Raw genomic sequence first — 19885 nt, 5'->3', positions numbered from 1 at the left:
TTTAGACAGAATACCTACAAGTTCCAGAGAAACTTAACCACATATTGTCTACATACAACTTGACCCATGCCTTTTCCCTGAACTGATTCTATGCTATCATTGATGTAAATGGTGAAGAGAATGAGATGTACAGTTTTCTGCATAATTAATCCATTTTTTACTCCTTATTATATGATTCTGACCATAAAAACAATTATTTGGGGAAGAAAAGAAAAGTGTACATTTTAAACTAAACTAAAAATAGAATCATCCACTAACAATGGTCATATCTATCACTCTGTAATTAGATTCAAAGGTGACAGTATTTTGAAAGATTTCTATTCTCATTACAAGATAAATTAAAAATCCCAATTATCAATGACCATATGGGGAAAAAAAACCTGACATTCAAACACCATTATTAACCACAATGAAATCTCAAATGAACATGCCTCTTCATAATCTTTATTAAATAGAGCCTAAAAGAAAATCAAAGATGAGTCTGGCTATGGATTTCTAAAAAACAGCTAAATACCACGTAAATTACTATATATGAATACTTGCAGGATTATACAGAAATTAGGCCTCTTGAGGAAACAATAAACAAAATGAAAAATACAACCAGCTCAATTGATAGAGTACTTTTAATTACCCAGGACAAAGAAGAAGGAAGGTTAATAGGAGCACTTTAAAATTGCAGACTGTATAAAATATTTTAGCAAATTACTTCATGCTTTCATCACTAATCTACTTTTTAAAGGCATGAACAAATAACAATGCATTTGAATTTCAGCTCTTTTCTGTGGTCCTATTCAGTGTACGATTAGACAAAGAGCTAGAAGACAACCAAACACGGGAAGAAAGGATGAAGAACACCCCCCAAGTCTTCCAGAATCACACTCTAAATCCCGAGACTGAAAAGTATGTTTCTACCTATAGGCTCATAGGCTCTAGGTCACATATACAACATTCTATAATTTCCAAAAGCTTAAAGGAAAGAAAAATACTAGAATTTTTGAAATCATATCTAAAAGATCCTTAATACTATGCACAATTTTAGAAAACATGTTCTTTTAATTACTACTTATTTTGAGCAATTTCCATAAAATATTTAATGATGTCCACTTAAAGATGCAAACAGCAAAAACACAAAGTCAAGTCATTCTAACTTCTTACTCTCTGTGCTTATTCGCTCAGTCGTGTCTGACTCTTTGAGATCCCAGGGACTGTAGCCCGCCAGGCTCCTCTGTCCTTGGGGATTCTCCTGGCAAGAATACTAGAGGGAGTTGCCATGCCCTCCTCCAGGGAATCTTCCCAACCCAGCGATCGAACCTAGGTCTCCCACATTGCAGGCAATTCTTTACCATCTCAGCCACCAGGGAAGCCTAAGAATGCTACAGTGAATAGCTTATCACTTCTCCAGGGGAACTTCCCGACCTAGGAATTGAACCAGGGTCTTCTGCATTGCAGGTGGCTTCTTTACCACCTGAGCTACCAGGGAAGCCCCCATCTTACTCTTTAACATATGGTAATGAAAACGTTTAAGTGGTCCAAAGGAAAGGCATCTGAAAACAGGAAAATCTTATAGGTGGTTCTTAAGTCAGAAATTACTCTTCTCTATCAAGTATCTAGCAGTATTTATTAAACTCCTTCCAAGGCAACAAAGGTAAAGAAGAGTTTTGCAAAAGACATTCTTGGGAATGACTGATGCAAATACTAATCTGTGTTTCAAAATAATCACCTCTCCAGGGTTTTAGCATATATGAATCTGTGCAGACTCAAGTGATATATCATTTAGAGAAATGAGATTGTAGTAGTTGGAAAATGATGAAATCAAATGGAAAAATGTGTACTTTGAAAAGTAAATACAGAAAATGTTCAGGTGGAGAGATTATGTATTTAAAAACTTTAGCAACCCTAATAGCAGTAAGAAATGATACACTACAGTTATTGGTGTGGAGCAAACCCTCTCTGAGCAGGCCGCTCTCCCCAAATCTCTACATGTTCATCAACTGGAAGCTCTCAGAAACCCATCCTTTGGGGCATTTATGGAGACATAAATGACTAAATGATTCACCACCGGCAGCTGAACTCACTCTCTACCTCCTCCCCTCCCAGGAAGACAGGCGGTAGGAGGTCTGGAGATAGAAAGTCCCATCTTGGATCACCTGGTTGGTTCCCCTGGCAACTAGCCTCCTTCCTTAGGTGCTTTCCAAAAGTCCTCTCAATAATATGACAAAAACCTTTACTGCTGTTATCTCAGGAAATTTGTTTTAGGAGCTCTATGCTGAAACAGGATAAAAACTAAAAATACACATCTTATAATATCGCAAGCAATGACTCTTGCAGGAGTCCACTGGAATACAGATGGGATAAAGCACTCCTCCTGGATAGTCAAAGCTCAGGAAAGTTCTTCCAATTAGGCAGCATCGCACTCCATCCTGTTGCATTGATGCCTTGTCTATCTCCCTCATTGGACTGTGACTCTTGGAAGGCAGGGCTATCTCTTTTGTATCTGATAACAGTGCTTTATATAATGCAAGTTTTCATAAATGCTTTGTGATTTAATTGGAAAGGAGAATAATAAAGAAAGAGGGTCAAGAAAAGAAACTATTTAAGCACCCACATTTAAAGGAAATGTAAAGACGAAAAACTACAAAAAACCTTAATGACCCAAATAACCACAGTGGTGTGATCATTCACCTAGAGCCAGGCATCCTGGACTGTGAAGTCAGGTGGGCATCACAACGAACAAAGCTAGTGGAGGTGATGAAATTCCAGCTGAGCTATTTCAAGTCCTAAAAGATAATGCTGTGAAAGTGCTGCACTCAATATGCCAGATAATTTGGAAAACTCAGCAGTGACCACAGGACTGGAAAAGGTCAATTTTCATTCCAATCCCAAAGAAGGGCTATGTCAAAGAGTGCTCAAACTACTGCACAGTGGCACTCATTTCACACGCTAGCAAACTAATGCTCAAAATTCTCTAAAAGAGAAGTCAACAGTACGTGTACTGAGAACTTCCAGATATTCAAGCTGGATTTAGAAAAGGCAGAAGAACCAGAGATCAAATCGCCAACATCCGCTGGGTCATCGAAAAAGCAACAGAGTTCCAGAAAAACATGTACTTGTGCTTTATTAACTATGGTAAAGCCTTTGACTGTGTGGATCACAACAGACTTTGGAAAATTCTTCAAGAGATGGGAATACCAGATCACCTGACCTGCCTCCTGAGAAATCTGTATGCAGGTCAGGAAGCAGCAGAACTGGACATGGAAAAATAGACTAGTTCCAAATTGAGAAAGGAGTACATCAAGGCTGTACATTGTCACCCTGCTTATTTAACTTATATGCGAGTACATCATGAGAAATGCTGGGCTGGAGGAAGCACAATCTGGAATCAAGACTGCCAGAAGAAATATCAATAACCTCAGATATGCAGAGGACACCACTTTTATGGCAGAAGGCAAAGAGGAACTAAAGAGCCCCTTGATCAAAGTGAAAGAGGAGAGTGAAAAAACTGGCTTAAAGCTCAACATTCAGAAAACTAAGATCATGGTATCTGGTCCCATCACTTCATGGCAAATAGATGGGGAAACAACGGAAACAGTGTCAGATTTTATTTTTTTGGGCTCCAAAATCACTGCAGATGGTGACTGCAGCCATGAATTTAAAAGACACTTCCTCCTTGGGAGAAAAGCTACGACCAACCTAGACAGCATATTAAAAAGCAGAGACATTACCTTGCCGACAAAGATCCATCTAGTCAAAATTATGGTTTTTCCAGTAGTCATGTATGGATGTGAGAGTTGTACCATAAAGAAGGCTGAGTGCCAAAGAAGTGAAGCTTTCAAACTATGGTGTTGGAGAAGACTCTTGAGAGTCCCTTGGACTGCAAGGAGATCAAACCAGTCAATCCTAAAGGAAATCAGTCCTGGGTGTTCATTGGAGGGGCTGATGTTGAAGCTGAAACCCCAACACTTTGGCCACCTGATGTGAAGAACCGACTCATTGGAAAAAACCCTGATGCTGTGAAAGATTGAAGGTGGGAGGAGAAGGGGACGACAGAGGATGAGATGGTTGGATGGCATCAGCGACTCAATGGACATGAGTTTGGGCAAGATCTTGGAGCTGGTGATGACAGGGAGGTCTAGTCTACTGAGTCCATGGGGTCACAAAGAGTCGGAAACAACTGAGGGACTGAACTGAACGGAGAAGAGAAAAATAGCCTAAGTTGATCAAAAACAAGCCCTTAAAGAAGTAAGTGGGCTTCCCTGGTAGCTCAGGTGGTAAAGAATCTGCCTGCAATGCAGGAGACCCCAGTTCAACTCCTGGGTCAGGAAGATCTGCTAGAGAAGGGATAGGCCTCCCACCCCAGTATTCTTGGGCTTCCCTTGTGGCTCAGCTGGTAAAGAATCTGCCCACAATGCAGGAGACCTGGGTACGATCCCTGGGTTGAGAAGATTCCCCTGGAGAAGGGAATGGCCACCCACTCCAAAATTCTGGCCTGGAGACTTCCATGGACTGTATAATCTATGGGATCACAAAGAGTCAGACATGCAGTCAGTAGAGAGGCAGGAAAGAATACAACTGTGGGATATTAAGTTTGAAAGAAAAGAAGTAAACACTGTCCAATACTTTGGAAAGCAGGGAAAAGAAAAAGAAATAAAATTAAGAAAATAGGGAAATTCCAAAAAAGGCCCCAAATAGGGACACCGATCATATTTAATAACCTTGGTTGACTGTGAGGAGCAAAGGCAATTGATGTTTGCAGCACCAGTATCTTGGGACAGGAGGGCCAATTTTTAAAGTTTTTGTTGTTGTTGTTGTTGTTGTTGTGTTTAATTGAAGCATGCAGGATCTAGGTCCCCTTGTTGTTCAGTCTCAGTCATGTCTGACTCTTCATGAACCCATGAACTGCAGCACTCGAGGCTGCTCTGTCCTTCACCATCTCCAGAGCTTGCAGAAACTCAAGTCCACTGAGCTGGTGATGCCATCCAACCATCTCATCTTCTGCCATCCCCTTCTCCTTCTGCCTTCAATCTTTCCCATTATCAGCGTCTTTTCTAATGAATTGGCTGTTCACATCATGTGGCAAAACTATTAGAGCTTCAGCTTCAGCATCAGTCCTCCCAATGAATATTCAGGACTGATCTCTCTCACTGCAGTTCAAGGGACTCTCAAATGTCTTCTCCAACACCACGGTTCCAAAGCATCAGTTCTTCAACACTCAGCCTTCTTCATGGTCCAACTCTCACATCCACACACGACTACCGGAAAAACCATAGCTTTGACTATATGGGCCTTTGTTGGCAAAGTAATGTCTCTGATTTTTAATATGCTGTCTAGGTTTGTCATGGCTTTTCCTTCAAGGAGTAAGTGTCTTTTAATTTAGATCCCACCAGGGATCTAATCCATATCCCTGCACTGGGACACATAGTCTTAATCACAGGACTACTAGGGAAGTTCCTACTCCAGTATTCTCAACTGGGAAATTTCATGGACAGAGAAGCTTCACGGGCTACAGTCCATGGGATCACAAAAGAGTTGGACAAACTAAACAACGACAAGTAAGTATTAGAAAAAGATGGAGCTTCAATATGTCTGGCAGTGTTACTGGACACATTCCTTATCTATGGGGACTTCTATCCCAAGAAAAGTTTATTCATCATCATTATTACTCACTAAGCCCAAACTCATTTTAAAAATAAAATAAAAATTACTACTACTAATAAAGTACAGTACCACAACTACAAAGGATATATTGTATTTAGGAAAACAGGAATATTTATGAAGAGCTAACTGAAAGCAAATTTGGAAAACTCAGCAGTGGCCACAGGACTGGGAAAGGTCAGCTTTCATCCCAATCCCAAAGAAAGGCTATGTCAAAGAATGCCCAAAGTACTGCACAATTGCACTCATCTCACATGCTAGTAAAGTAATGCTCAAGATTCTCCAAGTCAGGTTTCAACAATACATGAACTATGAACTTCCAGATGTTCAAGGTGGATTTAGAAAAGTCAGAGGAACCAGAGATCAAATTGCTAACATCCATTGTATCATCAGAAAAGCAAGAGTTCCAGAAAAACATCTATTTCTGCTTGAATGACGATGCCAAAGCCTTTGACTGTGTGGATCACAATAAACTGAGGAAAATTCTGAAAGAGATGGGAATACCAGACCACCTGACCTGACTCTTGAGAAATGTGTATGCAGGTTAGGAAGCAACAATTATAACTGGACATGGAACAACAGACTGGTTCCAAATAGGAAAAGGAGTACATCAAGGCTGTATATTGTCACCCTGCTTATTTAACTTATATTCAGAGTACATCATGAGAAACACTGGGCTGGAGGAAGCACAAGCTGGAATCAAGATTGCTGGGAGAAATATCAATAACCTCAGATATGCAGATGACAACACTCCTTTGGCAGAAAGTGAAGAAGAACTAAAGAGCCTCTTGATGAAAGTGGAAGAGGAGAGTGAAAAAGTTGGCCTAAAGCTCAACATTCAGAAAACTAAGATCATGGCATCTGGTCCCATCACTTCATGGCAAATAGATGGGGAAACAGTGAAAACAATAGCTGACCTTATTTTATTTGGCTCGAAAATCACTGCAGATGGTGATTGAAGCCATGAAATTAAAAGACGCTTACTCCTTGGAAGAAAAGTGATGACCAACCTAGACAGCATATTAAAAAGCAGAGACATTACTTTACCAACAAAGGCCTGTCTAGTCAAGGCTATGGTTTTTCCAGTAGTCATTTATGGATGTGAGAGTTGGACTATAAAGAAAGCTGAGTGGCGAAGAATTGATGCTTTTGAACTGTAGTGTTGGAGAAGACTCTTGAGAGAACTTTGGACTGCAAGGAGATCCAACCAGTCCATCCTAAAGGAGGTCAGTCCTGAATATTCATTGGAAGGACTGATGCTGAAGCTGAAACTCCAATACTTTGGCCACCTGATGCAAAGAGCTGACTCATTTGAAAAGACCCTGATGCTGGAAAAAATTGAAGGCAGGAGGAGAAGGGGACAACAGAGGATGAGATGGTTGGATGGCTCCACTGACTCACTGGACATGGGTTTGAGTAAACTCCGGGAGTTGGTGATGGACAGGGAGGCCTGGCATGCTGCAGTCCATGGGGTCTCAAAGAGTCAGACACGACTAAGCAACTGAACTGAAAGATAAATTTACGTAAAATTTCACTTATTTATTCATAATTCTAAATATGCACATGAATACAAATAGTACTTTATAAAGGTAATGTGATCATTTTCTTTATATGTAACAGCATTATAGTCTCCCTGCAGAAGATAAGTTGAAAAACCACAACACAAACGTAAATACTCATAGGGAATTATCCCTGATCAGAAAAATTGGTTCTGCTAGAGAAATGTATAAAATTACTCTAATTATTGTTTCATATTTTATTGACAAGAAAGTCTCATTTAGAAATGCAGCTTCATAAAAACTGGAGTACTACTATGTATGGTACAGAAAACCACGTTGATAATATCTCCCTGTACTACAAATTCTAAAAACCAGAACTTTCACCCGAAAGACTAGTACATCATTATTAAAATAAAAATAGCTTTTACCCTCCTTTTAGGAGGAGCATAATTCAGAGACATCATTAATTTCTAAAAAACACTGTCGCTTATAGTTGAATTCTAAAGGTGAAAGCCTATATATACCATCTCCAGGCTCTTCAGCATTCTGGGCCCCCTTCATTCTCTGTAGCACAGTCTGTTCTACCCAAGTACAGCATAGCTTGGTGTAACTGTCATCTGTCATCTATGGTAAGAAATATTAATCATAAAGTACCTTTTATCCTTAGTGTCAGCCAGGAAAGCTTACTACAGATACAAATAAGCTAGATCTTTGTATTCAATGTCTTAATAGTCCAATGATTAAGTTTCATATTTTGGGGGGGGAAAGGAAATAATATTTTGGAAAAAATGGGAAAAAAAGGCTAGTGAATAAAAACTAAAAAAAAACACAATAATTCCTCTCAAATTATCAAATCATACAAACACATTGCTGAGCAATCCAGATTCAAAATTGTTTTGAGATTATTTTATATTTGTCTTATGCCTCTATGATGTTACCAATTTGCAAATGAAGAAAAAATTCGGAAAACAAATTTTAAAACAATTTTTTTGATGACATGTTAGGTATTTTAAAAACTGACTGGTAGTCTAATTGTTTCATTATTTTCTATAGCATATTTTCTAGTTATAGTATCATTCTTTCAACACTTTCTTTTTGTTTTTTTAATAAACTTTAATTTTACAGCAGTTTTAGGTTCAAAGCAAAACTGAATGGAGCTTTGTGAGATTGATGTGACCAGGTAGAATCTTTTTCTAGCTGGGGAGAGTTTCAAAATTGTGCTTTCTTGAAAGAAAATGGAAAAAAAAGACCCATTTTGCCTGTGTTTTTTTTTTTCTAATTATTATTATTCCCAGGTTTAGATCTTACTTGAAATGGTCAATTTTCTTACTGTCAACACATTACAGGTAAGACATGGTTTCCTGGAATCAAAGAAACTGGAGAACCTTAGAGAGAATTGTCATGAAGATTCTCTCTATGTTGTTTCTTATGGAGCTCAGGCAACAACACTTATAGAGCAATAATTCTCTTCCCTTAGAGAATTAGGCTGCTATTGAAGAGTAGCAATTCCTCATGGAATTTTACTGAAATAACTTGTGTCATAGCGCCACTGGAAATAAGAATACGCTGACATCTCCCCATTCCTGGCCTTTCACGTAATTGAAGGGACATTGGAGAAAAGGGAACCATTCAGTAAGACCAAAATGGAATGAAAAAGAAATATGAGGAAACATACAGATTTGGACTGTGGACACCAAGGACAAAAGGCGTTTTGGAGAAGGAAAGAAAATTTGGTTAAGACAAGTTAAATCAAATTAAAAGTAAACTTTAAGAGATTATTAGCTTTGTCGTCAATAACTTCTGTGTGAAACAGTGAATAAATACATGAGAAAGTAAGGTGAAAACTAAAGGAGATCAATGTGGAGAACTGAGTGTGTGTTCTTCTGTTTCCTCTGAAGAAATTTTTAAGTGAATTAACTCACAAAGACAACCTTTTACACAAGAGAAAGCATATGGAGGATGGAGGACCAATGTAGTGCAGAGAAAGCTGAGACAGAAGTGCCCAGAGCAAGGGGTGACCAGGTGAATAACACTGTCCAGGCTGCAGAAAGCCTCCTCAAAGTTCAGAGTTGAGCCACAGGAACGGCAGGGGATGAATGAAAGTAACCTCAGTTTGAAGTCCACACAGATGGTAGGTCACTCAACTTCCTCTCTCATCCTCCACAGACAACAAATATCACTCCCCAACAGGCAAGAGATGGAGGGTTTATTCCCCAGCAAAAATAAAACAAAAGCTCCAAGTCTCAGAAACTCAAAAAGAAACACAAATTAAAGCTCCAATGTGTTTTCAGTTCAGTTCAGTTCAGTTCAGTCGCTCAGTCGTGTCCGACTCTTTGCAATGTGCTTTCAGGACACATCAATTACAAGTGAAAAAGGACTGACGATATCATGTGTTGTTGAGGAACCCAGAACTCTCAGACATTATGGGAGCATTTAATGTTACAACTTTGAGAAACAATTTGATTGTTTCTATAAATGTAAATGTATGCTATCTGACTCTGCCCCAGCAATTCTACGCCTAAATATTTACCCAAAAGAAATAAAAACATATATCCATACAAACACTTGCATAAGAATATTTGTAGTAGTTTTGTTCATAATAGCCCAACCTGGAGACAATTTAAATATACAACAATTCATTGTATAAACAAACTATGATATAATAATACAGTGGAATGGCAGTAATAAAACGGAGTATGCTAACAACACACATGACTGAATGGATGAATCTCAAAGATACACTAAGAAAAAGGGGGAAGACACAAACAGTATATATTATGTGATTCCATTTAACTGACAATTTTCTAAAAGTCAGGACTACTCTAGAAACTGGAGAAGGAAATGGCAACCCATGCCAGCATTCTTGCCTGCAGAACTCCATGGACAGAGGAGCCTGGTGGGTTACAGTCTGTGGGTCCAAAGAGTTGGACATGACTGAGCGACTAACACCACAGAGACAGAAGCAGATATATGGTACTGTCTCTGGCAAAAGTTGAGATGAGGACTGACTGCGGATGGGCGTGAGGGACTTTTTTATGTGGTAATGTAAGTCTTGAATACGGTGGTGGTTGCACCGTGTATTCCTACAGACATACATGCCTGTCATGAAAACTAAGCTGTGAATAAAATGAGTGCATTTTATTATGCATAAATTATACTTCACTAATGTACATTTTTTAAAAAATAGGTCAGATTAAGTTATATAGCACACAATATGTATTTGCTTTGTGACAGAGGATATGTAAATATATTTAAAGACCAAAGGAAAAATACTACTAGAAAACACGCTGGTATGAGCTAATGGAGGGAAAACTGATGGAGCGCGGTCTTGGATTTGATGGGAAAGTTCAAAATCAAAGGTAGATGGGTTCACTTCATACTAGCAATCTCTTCAGTCACCACGCAGTTTGTGCCAGACCCTGTTCTCAGCACCTACACACAATATCTCAATTCATCACTAATTTACTCTCATTATACAGGTATTATGGTTTCCACATTATAGATAATAAACTGAGATTCATAAAGATTAATAACTTCCTCAAGGTTAACACATTTCCTAGTAGGGCTATTTCTATTACTTAAAGAATCACATTTTAATAGGAAAAAAAAATATGTTATTTGTTGCTTTTCTCCTTTTTTCTGTAATTTCAGTAATGGTTCCTAACAATCTTATTTCCAATCAACTCTAGATTGTATTCCCCATATAAACATGATCTGATCTACAATTTCAACAAACTAATTGTTATTGACAGAATTAAAGTGGAGCCATTTTCCAAATTTTATACTAACAAAGTAAAAATAATTAATGTGCATCCAGGTATTCAGATCCCAAATGTCAAGCAAAAAAGTTTTTTTAGATAGCTTGATTGAAAGGATAATATAGAAGAGGGAAGACACCTAATTAGTAGAAAAACAGAAATCTGGAATTTACAGATAGTGATTGCCAAAGACAGGTCTAATGTTACCCTATTAATTTTGGGATGACAAATTTTGTCTAGTCCCAGGGTACATAAGTAAACAAAGATGAATGCCGAGAGATATAGTTGACTATAATTGTGTAACTAGATTTAGAACCAATTCACAAAAGAGAAATAGCCTATAGAATGGGTTTGTCCTCAAGACTTAAAACACTTAAAGCCATATATGGTGAACACTGATGTTTCTGTACCTTTTAATGGGTGCCTTGAATAAGGTTTTGATACTAGCTGGCGGCTCACACTACGTGACTATGAACATGGTAGATGTTTAGACAACTGCAACTTGCTCAGAGGTAGGTAGAAAAAGTTATGGAGATAATTAGAAAATTATAATGTTGCTTCTTTATAGTGATACAGGGAAGAGATTGCAAGAGCAAATACAAACTTAAAGACACTCAATTCTTTCTTTCTGAAAATAAGAAATGCCTTTCTTTAGGGCATTTACTTCAGAAAACTTGTAATGTCTTTTTTGTTGTTGTTCTTTTTTAAATGTATGTAAATCTCTTTAAAAGTTAAATAAGCCTCTTGGGAACTTTAAGATGCAGGTAAGAGTTTCCCAAGGACCCAGGAACCATTCTGAAATGTAAACATGAAGGGAGGGAGAGCGCCCCTGTTCCAGCCTCTGTGATGTAGGAGCCTGACTAAATGGGCGTCTTTCTCCGAGCTTGTCATAAACATACAAGACATTCATTTTTCCTCTGGCTAAAGTCAGTTAGCTAACAGAGATGGTTACGCCAGGGATCAGGTGAGACTAGGATGAACACTGTGTGACAAATGGTACTATTAAGTCCTTTTACTTGAAAACTAGCTAATGTGTATCTTAACCACATAAGCAATAACTGTATCTGCCTGCCTATGTATTAAAACAAGTGTAAGGTCTCTTTCCATCTGTAATCTCTTAGTAAATTCCCTATGATGCACATCAAAACCTAGTTAAAACCTTATCCAATTTTTTAAAAATTGCTTTCTTTCCCTTGTACCTTTGTGGAGAGTTTTTCTGATTTGGAAGAATTTTCCCTTGATAGCAGGTCAAGCATCTCTGTTTTCCATATATGAATACCAGTCTTAAAATATCAATTTCTGATTTTCCTGAATTTCCAGTCAGCTAAAGCAAACATTTCTTTTTTTTTTTTTTTTTCATTTATTTTTATTAGTTGCAGGCTAATTACTTTAAAATATTGTAGTGGTTTTTGCCATACATTAACATGAATCAGCCATGGATTTACATGTGTTCCCCATCCCGATCCCCCCTCCCACCTCCCTCTCCATCCCATCCCTCTGGGTCTTCCCAGTGCACCAGCCCTGAGCACTTGTCTCATGCATCCAGCCTGGGCTGGTGATCTGTTTCACCCTTGACAGTATACTTTGTTTCAATGCTATTCTCTCAGAACATCCTACCCTCGCCTCTCCCACAGAGTCCAAAAATCTGTTCTGTATATCTGTGTCTCTTTTTCTGTTTTGCATATAGGGTTATTGTTACCGTCTTTTTAAATTCCATATATATGTGTTAGTATATTGTATTGGTGTTTATCTTTCTGGCTTACTTCACTCTGTATAATGGGCTCCAGTTTCATCCATCTCATTAGAACTGATTCAAATGAATTCTCTTTTAATGGCTGAGTGATATTCCATTGTGTATATGTACCAGAACTTCCTTGTCCATTCGTTTGCTGATGGGCATCTAGGTTGCTTCCATATCCTGGCTATTATAAAGAGTGATGCGATGAACATTGGGGTGCACGTGTCTCTTTCAGATCTGGTTTCCTTGGTGTGTATGCCCAGGAGTGGGATTGCTGGGTCATATGGCAGTTCTATTTCCAGTTTTTTAAGGAATCTCCACACTGTTCTCCATAGTGGCTGTACTAGTTTGCATTCCCACCAACAGTGTAAGAGGGTTCCCTTTTCTCCACACCCTCTCCAGCATTTATTGCTTGTAGATTTTTGGATAGCAGTCATCCTGACTGGCATGTAATGGTACCTCATTGTGGTTTTGATTTGCATTTCTCTGATAATGAGTGATGTTGAGCATCTTTTCCTGTGTTTGTTAGACATCTGTATTTCTTCTTTGAAGAAATGTCTATTTAGTTCTTTGGCCCATTTTTTGATTGGGTCATTTATTTTTCTGGAATTGAGCTGCAGGAGTTGCTTGTATATTTTTGAGAGTAATCCTTTGTCTGTTTCTTCATTTGCTATTATTTTCTCCCATTCTGAAGGCTATCTTTTCACCTTGCTTATAGTTTCCTTTGTTGTGCAAAAGCTTTTAAGTTTAATTAGGTCCCATTTGTTTATTTTTGCAAAATAAGCATTTCTATTTAAATCCATTTTCTTATATACAGAGAGAAAAGATGGAACAAAAATCCAGGGGCTGGGAAGGAACAAATTGTTTGGCATGTTTCCCCTTTGATAGTAACCAGATGATGTTTCCGCTCGTACCTCGCCTGCCTGACATTTGTCTGATGGTGCCTTTTATAATACTCACCCCCTAATGCTATTGCTATTTACTCCAAATATTTAACAACTGTTCAGTTTAGTTCAGTTCAGTCGCTCAGTCGTGTCCGACTCTTTGCAACCCCATGAATCACAGCACGCCAGGCCTCCCTGTCCATCACAAACTCCCGGAGTTTACCCAAACTCATGCCCATCGCATCGGTGATCCCATCCAGCCATCTCATCCTCTGTCGTACCCTTCTCTTCCTGCCCCCAATCTCTCCCAGCATCAGGGTCTTTTCCAATGAGTCAACTCTTCGCATGAGGTGGCCAAAGTATTGGAGTTTCAGCTTCAGCATCAGTCCTTCCAATGAATACCCAGGACCTATCTCCTTTAGGATGGACTGGTTGGATCTCCTTGCAGTCCAAGGGACTCTCAAGAGTCTTCTCCAACACCACAGTTCAAAAGCATCAATTTTTCAGCGCTCAGCTTTCTTCACCATCCAATTCTCACATCCATACATGACCACTGGAAAAACCATAGCCTTGACTAGACAGACCTTTGTTGGCAAAATAATGTCTCTGCTTTTTAATATGCTGTCTAGGTTGGTCATAACTTTCCTTCCAAGGAGTAAGCGTCTTTTAATTTCATGGCTGCAATCACCATCTGCAGTGATTTTGGAGCCCAAAAAAATAAAGTGTTCACTTCCCCTTAATTTTTTCTCAAGTGTCAACACAATGAAGAATGAACCTACACAATCCACTAAAGAATGAAGCTTTGTAAAACATAGCTAATAAGTTATTTGACATCTGAAATGAACTCTTTCTTTGTCTCTGATTCATGGTGTGTAGATTGTATCTACTCAGTATTGATGAATCAACACCTTTTATAAGTGAATGAAGAGACAAGGATTAATAGGCTACATACACACATGCACAAAACTGGCAAGAACTACACTTTACAGTTCTCTGTTTCTGAGATACCTGCCATATTCAGTTCAGTTACTCAGTCCTGTCCAACTCTTTGTGATCCCATGGACTGCAGCACACCAGGCTTGCCTGTCCATCACCAACTCCTGGAGCTTGCTCAAACTCATGTCCATCAAGTTGGTGATGTCATCCAACCATCTTATCCTCTGTCATCCACTTCTACTCCTGCCTTCAATCTTTCCCAGCATCAGGGTCTTTTCAAATGAGTCAGCTCATCGTATCAGGTGATCAAAGTATTAGAGCTTCAACATCAGTCCTTCCAATGAATATTCAGGACTGATTTCCTTTAGGATGGACTGGTTGGATCTCCTTGCAGTCCAAGGGACTCTCAAGAGTCTTCTCCATCACCACAATTCAAAAGCATCAGTTCTTTGGTGATCAGCCTTCTTTATGGTCCAACTCTCACATACATACATGACTACTGCAAAAAACAAAGCTTTGACTAGATGGACCTAGTTGGCAATGGTAATGCCAATGGTAATGTTTCTGCTTTTTAATATGCTGTCTAGATTGGTCATAACTTTTCTTCCAAGGAGCAAGCGTCTTTTAAATTAATGGCTGCAGTCACCATCTGCAGTGATTTTGTAGTCCAATAAAATAGTCTCTCACTGTTTCCATTGTTTGTCCATCTATTTGCCATGAAGTGATGGGACCAGATGCTATGATCTTAGTTTTCTGAATGTTGAGATTTAAGCCAGCTTTTTCACTCTCCTCTTTCACTTTCATCAAGAAGCCCTTTAGTTCCTCTTCACTTTCTGCCATAAGGGTGGTGTCACCTGCATATCTGAGGTTACTGATATTTCTCCCAGAAATCTCGATTCCAGGTCATGCTTCCTCCAACCCAGCGTTTCTCATGATGTACTCCGCATATAAGTTAAATAAGCAGGATGACAATATACAGCCTTGATGTACTCCTTTTCCTATTTGGAACCAGTCTGTTGTTCCATGTCCAGTTCTAATTGTTGCTTCCTGACCTGCATACAGGTTTCTCAGGACGCAGGTCAGGTGTTCTGGTATTCCCATCTCTTGAAGAATTTTCCGCAGTTTGTTGTGATCCACACAGTCAAAGGCTTTGACATAGTCAATGAAGCAGAAGTAGATGTTTTTCTGGAATTCTCTTGCTTTTTCAATGATCCAATGGATGTTGGCAATTTGATCTCTGGCTTTTCTAAATCCAGCTTGAACATCTGGAAGTTCTCAGGTCATGTACTATTGAAGCCTAGCTTGAAGACTTTTCAGCATTATTTTGCTAGCATGTGAGATGAGTGCAATTGTGTGGTAGTTTGAACATTCTCTGGCATTTCCTTTCTTTGGAATTGGAATGAAAGCTGACCTTTTCCAGTCCTGTGGTCACTGCTGAGTTTTCCAAATTTTCTGGCATATTGAGTGTAGCACTTTAACACCATCATCTTTTAGGATTTGAAATAGCTCAACTGGAAATCCATCACCTCCACTAGTTTGGTTCAATGCAATTAAATATTTGCCATCAGTCACAGCTTTAATAAACAGATTTGGTTTCTGCAGGACACAGTGACCATTTACTGACATTACAAAAATTATTATAGAACCATAGGCACATGCAGCTGGGACTACGATGAATCTAAATCCTAGCTTTTAATCCAGCCCTGGAAAATGACTCTTGGCTTTGGATATATATCAGTAGCCCTTCACAATAGGAAAACAAGAAATGTGTATAAAATGTAATTATACCTGAATATTAGGAATTGTCTTTCTATCTCTGCAGGTAGAACCTGCTGCCTGGGCTGAGATCACCAATCTGTCTGGCAACATAAAATCAGTAACCTCAGGGAAGTTAGAACCAACTCAGCCTGGTGCTTCCTGTGGAAAAGAGGCTGAGCTGGAACATCTGATGGCTCTGTGTCAGCTTTTCATTTCACTAAATTACACATTCTCCTTCTCTTTTCTCACACTGAAGGAAGTGAGAGCCATGGGGAGTTGTCAGACATCTGGGACTTGGCCATTCATCAGACAAGAAGCGTTATATCACATAAGTGACTTTGTTTGCATGACAATGACCAGCAGCCTGAGGCCACCAAGGAGGGTGCCACCCATCCCTGTTCTAGACCACTGAACACAAGGCCAGGTTTCATCACAATGACTATCCATCCACTCCTTCACTCCGGGCTTTCCTCTCGGAGTATAGGTGCTCCTCTGAGTGTCTGTGTATGTGTTCGTGTTTCCATGTTTAAAAGTTCACTCTCAAACAAAATTCGAAAGAAAAATGTCCCACATCTCAGCAAAAGGAAAGTATCTAATGAAAAACACTACATGGCAAAAAATTGTTCTTGGCAGAGAAACAATTCATGGTGCTTTTTTGTTCGTGATTCATAATCATTTACTTAGGTTTCCAGGAACCTATGTTCCTGGGTGAACGTTCTTCACCAAGAGAAACAATAAAAGCTGTTGGCAAAGTTACCTGCCATATGGTAATGAAATGGACAAGTATGAATGGCTATTAAAATACACTTTGTAAAATTAAAATACAGTTTACTAGATATTTCCAATCATGCTTCCTTCTAATACACCTCAAAACACTAGAACTGGGCTTCCCTGGCGGCTCAGTGGTGGAGATTCTGCCTACCAATGCAGGGGACATGGTTTCAGTCCCTGGTCCATGAAGATCCCAACTACCACGGAGCAACTAAAGGCCATGTGCCACAATCACTGAGCTGCAATCTAGGACGACTGAGCCCACGCGCTGCAGCTACTAAAGCCCACACACCACAAGAGCAGCCACCACAGGGAGACGCCTGCACAACGCAATTAGAGAGTAGCTCCTTCTCCCTGCAGAGAGAGAAAGATCATGCAACAATGAAGACCAACTGCAGCCAAAATAAATAAATGAAGCAACTGAATTTGTATTTACATTGAAACATCAGACATTCATATTAAAACTGAATCTTCACTTTAGTACACAAAAAGCTAATGTACTGTTGGGACAGATAAAATAATTAAGCTAACTTACTGATTTTTCTCCTTTACTAATTTCCTTCATAGGGATCATCCCTTGATTCACCTTGGGAATGAGTAAGTAACAGGATTTCTGGTGACCTTTTCACATATTCAAAAACTGCAGACCAACAATTGAAGATCATATTTGGCCAACAAGTTGCTATATTTTTAAAACACTTCTTATTTTTTAGAGTAGTATTAGCTTCAAGAAAAAATTAAGCAGAAAGCCAGAGATTTCCCATAAACCTCTCCCCACATGTACAGCCTCCCCCATTATCTACATCTTCCACCAGAGTGACGCATTTGTTACAACTGATGGACCTATTTTAACACATCATTATCACCCAGAGTCTCCAGAGCTCATTGCCATTCACTCTTAGTGTTGTACATGCTATGGGTTTGGACAAATTTACCTTTTGCTGGTTTTAAAGAGGGAAGATGGAATTGTAATGACAAAATTACTACTCCCAGGGTCTTCTCAGTGGGGCTGCCTCTGACATGTCCCTAACATATCTCCACCAGCGATTCATTTGGGGACCACAAAACCAGTATACACAGCACTATGCAAGACTGCCCAGGAGACAAGAACACCAATGATTCTTTTCTCTGATGTGAAGTTGTATGTGCATTCAGTACAGAGATGGGGAATCTGTCCTCATGCAGATTTTTTCACCCAATAGTTACTGAAAACCTATTATGTGCTCACTTTGTGAGCATCTTTGCACATATTAGTCATCTGTGAATGATCACGACACAAAGATAGAGAAAAAAAATCATTATAATATGCTGTGATAAGTGTTTTGATAGATATAAGCTTAGGGATAATAAAGCAGTCCCTTCCTCTCAGGAATTATGTGTTTCTAGTCATAGTCTGCACTCTAGACCCTGCTTCAATCCAAACAAGCGCCTGGAATGGAGCAACCTTACCTCTTTTAGGTTCTCTGTGTGTGTGTTAGTCATTCAGTGGTGTCTGACTCTTTGCAACCCCATGGAATGTAGCCTGCCAGGCTCCTCTGTCCATGGGATTCTCCAGGCAACAAGACTGGAGTGGGTAACCATTCTCTTCTCCAGGGGAATCTTCCTGACCTAGGGATTGAACCTGGGTCTCCTGCATTGCAGGCAGATTCTTTACCATCTGAGACCTCACTGTAACCTTGGGAATAGGATTTCATACAAGGCTATGTCCACCGTTCTGCCCCTAAGTCACTGCTTGCATGCAAATGTAGTCACACTGTACCCATCACACAAATACTGTCAGAAATCTGATACCAAAAATGCCATCTTGATGCTGCAAGCTTGCCTTCATTAAGACTTTCCATTTCCGTTTTTTTTTTTTTTTTTCAATCACAACTCAGGACTAATTCAAACTGTGATCGCCTAGGTTCTTACATCAGCAACATCTGTCACCAAAAATAAGTATTCTGCAATCAAAACTTAACTGGCCTAGCAATTTTCTTGGTGATGCATGAGGCAGAACAGAATTCAGCTTCATTCTTTCTCTGCTAAATTGGCTTTGCAGCACTAAGAGTAGGAAAGATTTATGTGTTAGTAAATTAAGCAGAGGCAGCCCAGAGAAAACAAAAGATACAAATACATGCAAGCCCACAGTATTCTTTAATATTCAGTTTTGCTCCCACATAATGTAATATATTTTAACAAGTTGAAAACATAGAGAAAAGACAATGCTCCTAGTTAAAATGAAATTTGAATTTTAGATGTAAACTGTTTAAACAGCTGAACAATGTGATTTGTAGTCTTATTAAATCAAGAAAAAATTGCATACCCTTATTAAACATTGGTAAACAGTAGTAATTATAAAATCCCTAGCATATTTTCCACTCCTTAAATAAATTATACTCACTGCTTCTGTTACAGCATTTCAGTTTACAAAGGAATTTCATACATATTACTTCATTTAATCTTTAAAACAACACTTTTCAGATAAGAATTATTATTCTTATTAAACAAACGGAGAAACTGTAGCCTAGAAGTTAAATCCAATATAACAAACCTAAGAAATGCATTGAGAGGCTAGGTTAAAAATTATTTTTTTCTTCTTATTCTTGACCCCATATAGTCAGTTCTCATTAATCATGGTAATTATATTCTATAAGGTTTCCATGAACATGGATTCACAAATACTGAGCCACTACTCTTAGGGGAAATATAGGGCTATGTTCCTGTGAGCCTCTAGTAAAAGCTTCATCAGCCAATGAAGACACAATCTTGTTTCACATGAGTTCTTGCTTAAAGCCACCTTATTGTATATAACACACACACACACGTGGGCTTCGTCAGTGGCTCAGTGGTGTAGAATCCACCTGCAATGCAGGAGATGCAGCTTCGATCTCTGGGTGAGGAAGAACC

Source organism: Muntiacus reevesi, chromosome 16 (assembly GCF_963930625.1).
Source record: "Muntiacus reevesi chromosome 16, mMunRee1.1, whole genome shotgun sequence".
NCBI lineage: Eukaryota > Metazoa > Chordata > Mammalia > Artiodactyla > Cervidae > Muntiacus > Muntiacus reevesi.
The sequence above is the reverse complement of the archived record's forward strand: the minus strand, read 5'-3'. Positions refer to the sequence as shown.